The sequence below is a fragment of the Coturnix japonica genome, chromosome 20, assembly GCF_001577835.2.
Source record: "Coturnix japonica isolate 7356 chromosome 20, Coturnix japonica 2.1, whole genome shotgun sequence".
Taxonomy (NCBI): Eukaryota; Metazoa; Chordata; class Aves; order Galliformes; family Phasianidae; genus Coturnix; species Coturnix japonica.
In genome coordinates, this window is record NC_029535.1 from 4,432,583 (window position 1) to 4,439,536 (window position 6,954).

Genomic DNA, 6,954 nt, shown 5'->3' on the forward strand with positions numbered 1-6,954 from the left:
CAAAGCAGCTGTTTCGCCGTTGTTAGAAGCTTCCCTAGACTTGTTTCGCCAATTGGATTCTTGCAGGGACTCGGAGGGTTTTGTGTTTACTGGCTGTTTCCAGTACTGGCTTCCACACTTGCTCTTTGAGGTTGTACAGCTGAAGCTTTAGGTGAAGTTTTCATGTGAGACAGGAGACTATGATGCCACCTTCCCTTTAGTTAAAATTGGACCTCAGTGATGTGGTCTACAGTGAGGCAGAGCCTGCAATTGGTTACTCCTCTGTTCTCTTTGCAGCCATCACTACCCATCATTTCCCTCAATGAATTTAGTTGAGATACTGTATATCTAGAGCTTGTTCTTTGAGAATGATGACTGCTTTGTTTGATGTGTGGTTTCTGGCCCTCATTCGTCCTATTAATGCGATAGAACTGACAAACTTGTTTGTGTTTAGGTTGTTTGTATGCTCTATTTCTTATTTTCTCCGTATATGCACTGTCCCCATGATTTCCTGTGCATGTGATTAATTCACATGACAATAAACAGAAGAGACACTCTCCATTTCTTAGGAATGATGCTTAGGTTCAGGTACAGATGAGCTTCTTTGTTTTAGAGGCTTCAGGCTTTGGAGACTACCTTGGTTTGAACAGCAGAAGGCATCAGTGTTCACTTCTCAGCAGCACCAATCTACAAACCTGAGTAATAGCTGCTTGTTGCTCTGTTTCTGCAGAGCCTCGCAGCTCCCCATGCACTGATTACAGCCTTTGGAAAGGCAGCCAACTCACTTTCCTTGGGAAGCCACACAGATGTGAACCGTAATAGCCCATTGACTTTAGAGATGATTGAACAGGACTCTTTGATTAAAGGATACTGTCAGATGCGTGTCTGCCCCTCTATTATCTGGTGCTCTGTGTTGGAAGCTTGAAGCTAGCACATCTTGCTCTGCCGTTTTCTGTGTGTCCTTTTCCAGTTGGCAAGCTCTGACTGCTAGAACCAAGATGCTAAAGCAATATTTAGACTCAAATGCATTTAATGAAAGGAGGCAATCTGTGTGTGTGCGCTTTCTCCAATGAGACTGGCACTGTTCCCTCGTGTCTTTACCAGATAACTAGACTTTATTTCCCATGGCTGAAATATGATCTGTCATCTGCCCTGAAGGAAACAAGCTTTATAGCTTAGGATTCCTTGTTAGTCCAGGTGAAGAGAGCTTTGCCTTCAGTGCCCTGCCTGGATTTTGGTCTTGGTGTAAAGGCTCTGAATGTGACATTCTGACTGCTGTTTTGAGGCTTACCTTTTGTCTCGCACGTGATAAGGATGAAAATTTGGCAGGAATACCTTTTCAATGGTTCAACACATGCTGGTGATTCTGTGATATCTTCTCCCTTTTCTGGTGTGATTAATTGTTGTTTAGTGTTGGTTTTTGTCCTGCTGTTAAAATGGGGGTGTTTTTTCTCTACAAAGCCTGATTTAGGCACTTAAGCTTATAACAACCTCTGTGGTAACAGGCTGTGTGTGGATTCACACTCATCCAGAAACACATGCAGAGGAAGCAGGGATGGTGCTGCTCAGGTCTTACTAAATGTAGGCTCAGCCTGATATAGATGCATTCCAGCGGAGATACCCAGCACTTACGTACTTTTGCTTTCACATAAATGCCCGAAATGAGCTGGGCATCAGCACGTTGTTAGAAAGCTCCCTGACTGTTTCCCAATTGCTTCTTGCAGGACTCAGAGGGTTTTGAGTCTAAGACGTGGGAGATGGTGAAGAAACCCAAGGCAAGTGCTGCTCAGCTGAGCAAGAAAGCCAAGAAGGAAAGCAAAAAGAAACGATAAGGGCTTGAGCAGGAAGGCACAAAGGACAGCAGAATCACCTGGAATGCTTCCTCAGAGGTGCACCAAAGGACACACACTGCGTGGTCTGGTTTTCAGGCCTGGCCGTGCTTTCCCTTTCATGGACTGCGGAGAGGAACTAAGGAAGCTGGAAGGGAAGGGCTTCCAATGCATTAGCAGCAAAGAGGACTTCACCTATTTGGGACTTGATATATGGCAAGAGCTGAAGACACTGCATTCCTTTAGGGTCTGTCTCTTCAGGGCCAGGGACGGTCTAGTGTTAGCCTGAAATATGGCTAGAAGGGTCTGGAGAGAGGTGGTGTCGTAGCCACGGAGTCTCTGTAAGGCATCTGGAGCTTCCTGATGCCAGCTCACTGCTTGGTTTGTTTGATCACAAATGAGTCAACGGGAGGAGAACCTGATGTGTTAGGTGCCCCAGAGCTTACAGTGGCTTTGAAGAAAAGGGTTCTGTGGTGGGGCTGCAAGTCTGCCATCCTTTTGCATACAGACTGCCATCCTCAATTGACAAATGCATTGTGAGCCCAGGTCCAGCAGCAGTGCTGTGCTGTGTCTGTTTCTCTACCAGAAGACTAGCAGCACATTTGCTGGAACCATCAGTGTGAGAAGGACCGCGTTTGCTTCTCTCCCTTGCTGTTGGTGGATGAGTCAGGTGGGCAGCATGAGGAGAACAGAACAAAGCATGCGAGACAAAAGCACTCCGAAGTTGCTTGGAGATCTCAGGACAAAGAAACATGACAAAAATATCTGACACCAACAATGAAGACTAATATTGAGCTGTGAGTTTCCACAAATGGTGATGGTAGTTGTTTTAGTTAATCCTGTCCTCCTGCAGGTTCCCTAACGTTGGTTCTGTTGCTTTCTTCTAAGAGAAGTACAAATACTGAAAGAATAATGCACACGTTACCCAAAATACAGGAGTGCTTCCACTGCCAAGAGCCAGTCAGCAATGAGCCCTGTGTGGTTGTTAACTCAGAGCAGCTTCTCCTCCTGTCTGATCTGAGGCTGAATGACTCCTTGCTAAGTGGAATTCCTGGATATTGGGGTTTCATCTTGTGTGGGGGAGGTGGGATGGTGCTATATTTGCTGTTGGCTCCTAACAGCTCGATCCCTGTTTCAACGTATTGATTATTAGCTGACCTTATAGCATGTCTTTAGTCATTGTTAGTATCTTACCTACTTAATTTTGTGTTGAAATGTATATATATAATCTTTGTTTCAAATTAAAACAAAAGTAACTTTTTAAAAGTCATGCTGCCTCTTTCTGTTTACTATGAAAGCTTCTTGAGCTCTGTAGAAACACAGGGACATCCATGGCCTGTTCACGAGAGTGACGCGTTTAGGGGAGGCCTTTCAGCTCCTTCGATCTGTGTGAGGGTGGTTGGCTCAAACTTTCAGGCATGCGTGAGTCTGTGCTTGACTTGGAAGCAGCAAAATGTCTGCCAGAACACCTCCACCTTCCTGGAAAGAGGAAACGGTGCAATGTCTTAATTAATTTGCCTCTCATGAGGGATGTTGGCTCCAAGAGCCCCCATGGAGGTAGCAAAATAAAGGCAGTGTTTGTTAATAGGATCGGGGGATTAGATGGGGATTCAGTCAATTGATAATGGGGATTTCTGTAGGCCCCATGGCAAGTGTAGCTGTAGCAGGGAGCTGCCTGGCAGCCACTTGGACTGCAGGAGGAGCGGTGAGCTGGGTGAGCTCTGGCTGGTGTTACTTGGTTCCCTCCCCAGAAGAGGAAAGGAAGGAAAGACTGTGCGGTAAGTCCTCAAATTCCCAGGCATCTATCTCAAGCAGTTTTTCTCTTCCATTTTTGACTGTTCAAGCAGGTCTCCCTCTCTGACCACATGCTGTCCCGCTCACAGTGCATCCTTGTGCTCCTCCAGTGCAAGCTGCATGATCCCTTGAGGCAGGCTAATAAGCAGCTCGTGACCCGAGTTCCAGTTCACATAGTTCAATTAAATCCCTATTAATCCTGCTCAGACCTAATTGACTTTCATTCTCATACATGTGCTTCTCTCTGCTTTAGAGATGCTCTCTGCTGATGTTCCCCACTGGCAGCAGCGGAAGAGCCAAGGCTGTCTGTGAAGAGAACCAATACTTCCTTCTTGCTGCTCTGGAAGTTTTGAAGCCAAGATTCTTTCCCAGCCTGGTGTAAAAAACATGAAAAGAGCCCTTTGGTGTCTGGGTGCCAGGGAGGGTCAAGGCTCCGTGTGGTGATACTTAAGGAGAAAGCAATGAGGCTGTAGGAGGGGAGGAGGTGGTCGCTGCCTCTGTTCATGGAGGTAGTTCTTCCAGGAAGGTGTTCTGTTGCTCACAGCGTGTTCCTGCAGGGATCAAGATGACTGTATTGATTTTGTTTGCTTCTGAATCTCATGAAGCATTGGACTGACTGCAGCGAGGAAGTGGGATGATGAATGGAGAGTGCTGGCGTTTGGATCCTGGCTGCTTGTTTGGTGATGAGGTTGGCTGCCAGGTTTGGTGCTCTGAAAGGATCTGACCCTCCTCATCCTCAGACCAGAAGGGATGATTTGGCTGGGGCCGTCCCACAAGAGATACGGAAGCAAACCAGTGTCGGCTTTGGTGTGTCTGAAACTGCTGCTGACTGCAGGGCAAAGGTCCTGCTCTCCTCCAGTACCTGTAGCTTGTGGCTTTGAGCAGTTCTTCTAAGTTTATGGAGTGGTTTTGTGGCTTTTGTTAAGTGGATCAGAGCAGTCGCTGGTCAAAACGTCCCTTGTTTGGGCTGGCAATTACAGGGTGATGATCCTGTTGGTTTCACATCTCTTCCTTTAAATTCAGCTGCTTTTCCCATCTTTCATTCTTGGTCTCCCAACTTCACCGCCCACCCCGGTCTGTCACCACACATCAGTGCTGTGCAGTCCCCACCTCTGGTGATGTTCACTTCCTTCCCCTCAGCTTGTGGGGTTTCACTCGGAGCCTGAAGGCCCTTGTGTGGCTCTGGAGCTTTCTGTACCCTGTGTGAACAGCAGCTGGCTGCAGCCAAAGGCCCTCAGACTGCAGCTGAAGCAGAGCCCAGTTGATTCCTGCACAGCCTGGGTCCAACCCACCTGCCAAACACAGAACCATGCTGCTGTGTGAGAGCCTCCAGGCCGGAGAGAAGGATCCCAGCATTAGTCCCCCCGCTTGGCAAACCTAAACCAGCCCTAAGCTCATAACCATGGGTTCCTGATGCTGGCCATGCTAATTGCTTGCTGTCACACCCACACTCTTTGCATGTCTGCCAAGCTCAGTGATTGTAAAATGATAGAATTCCTGAGCTGGAGGGTCCCTGCGAGGACCACTGAGTCCAGCTCCTGGCTGCACGCTTCAATGGCTCCAGGTGGGGATGGCAAAAAGCTGCTTGAGTTCCTGAAAAGATCAGAGCAAAGGCTCTGCTGCATCTGTCTGCGACTCAAACACCACCACTGTGTTATTCATAGTAATAATTCCTACAAATATAGTTGGAATTTGCAGCGAGCAAAGCGCAGCTCACCTCAGGAACAGAATCTGTGGAACAAGACTTAATGCACGCTCGCCAAAGGGATGCTTAAAAATAAAGCTGGCCAGAGATGAATGGCTGTTTTGTTATAAATCCACAGCTGGGCTGAGGAGGTCAGGACCGACCGAGCATTGGACCTCAAAGGGCCCCTCTCACTTTGCAGAGAGATTTTAGGGGCCCCACGGAGCGGTTGGATGGGGCTCATAAACAGGTCTGAATGGTTTGTCCAGAGAAGTCATGGGTGCCCATTGCATGGACATGGCCAAGGCTGGGCTGGCTGAGCCCTGGGCAGCCTGATCCAGTGGGGGCAGCCAGCCCAGGGCAGGAGTTGGAGCTCAACGATCTTTATTTCCCTTCCAAACCAACCACTTTAAGTTTCATGGGGCACTGGGGGCTCCCCAGCACTACACAGCTGTGGGGCTGAGCCTCAGGGCTCTGTGGGGAGAAACGCAGCAGCACCGGTGTCACCAGGCATTGCAACACACCGTCTGTGTGCAGCATGCCTGAAGGGGGAAGCCATGGGCAGCTGTTCTGATTTTTCCTGATGAAATTGCTTGAAGGTCAACAAAAAAGAGCACAAAAGTAGCTGTGCATTTGTAACGAGAAATCGAGATGTGCCCACATGGGTGAGCCAGGAGAAGTACTCAGTGAGAGTGACTTGGAATTGGAAAGCACCTGCCTTTCACTTCTAGTTTCAGCCTCTGCATCCCTCTCTGCCCTGCCCCCCCACCGTGTGTTTTTGGTGCTACTGAAAGGTGAAGAGAAAGAAGAAAGAGGTTTCAGGGAAGGGAGTGGAATGCCTCACAAAGAGCATGGGTGGGATGGTGAGAAGAGCAGGGCTGGGAGTGGGGCAGGAGGAGAGGGCAGCTGGAGGGCTGCAGGTGAACGCGCCTCGGGCACAGAGCTGAGCCGTGAGCCGGGAGGGCCCCTGCCAGGGTGCTGCGAGGGCACGTTGCTGAGCCAGAGCCCCAAAGAGGAGAGGCTGGATGCCAGGAGTGTCTGGTGGCCATTTTCAATGTGGGTCTGGGCTCAGCCCGTGCAGCAGCACCTCGGGGCTGGGGCCGAGCCCGGTGCCCGGGGCTGTGCTGCCTGCAGGAGGCTGCGGGGCTGTGGGGCTGGGGCAGCCGCTGTGGGTGCAGCATCCATCCATGCCCTGCTATGCCCTGTAGAATTAACAACACCGAAAGGACTTTCCACGGACACCAGGCTGCAGTCTGGGGCCGCAGCCTCCAATTCATGCAGGGAGCGATGATCAGGCTGCTCCTGGCAGGAAGGCCCCCCCGTGCGATGCGCTGGCCGGTGGGGACGGCTCGGTGTGTGCATGACTCCCGGTGACTCATGGGTTTGTTGGCCCTCGGCAGTGTCACGGGAAATATTTTTTTAATAACTCAAATGAGCCGGGGGAGGGGTGCGCACTGCAAACAAACTCAGTCACCCTCCGCACTGATTCTGAAGCGCTGGAGTTTCCAGAAGCCCCCGCTCTGGTCGCTGTGAGGGGCAGCACGAGGGGTGGGCACGACGTCCACGCTCGTGGCTCCACGGGGAGGCTCACGGCACGCTCTTCTTTCCCTGTTTATTCCCCTGCGCTGAAGTTTTGCCTCCTCCCCGAGATCAGGGGGATGGGGACGA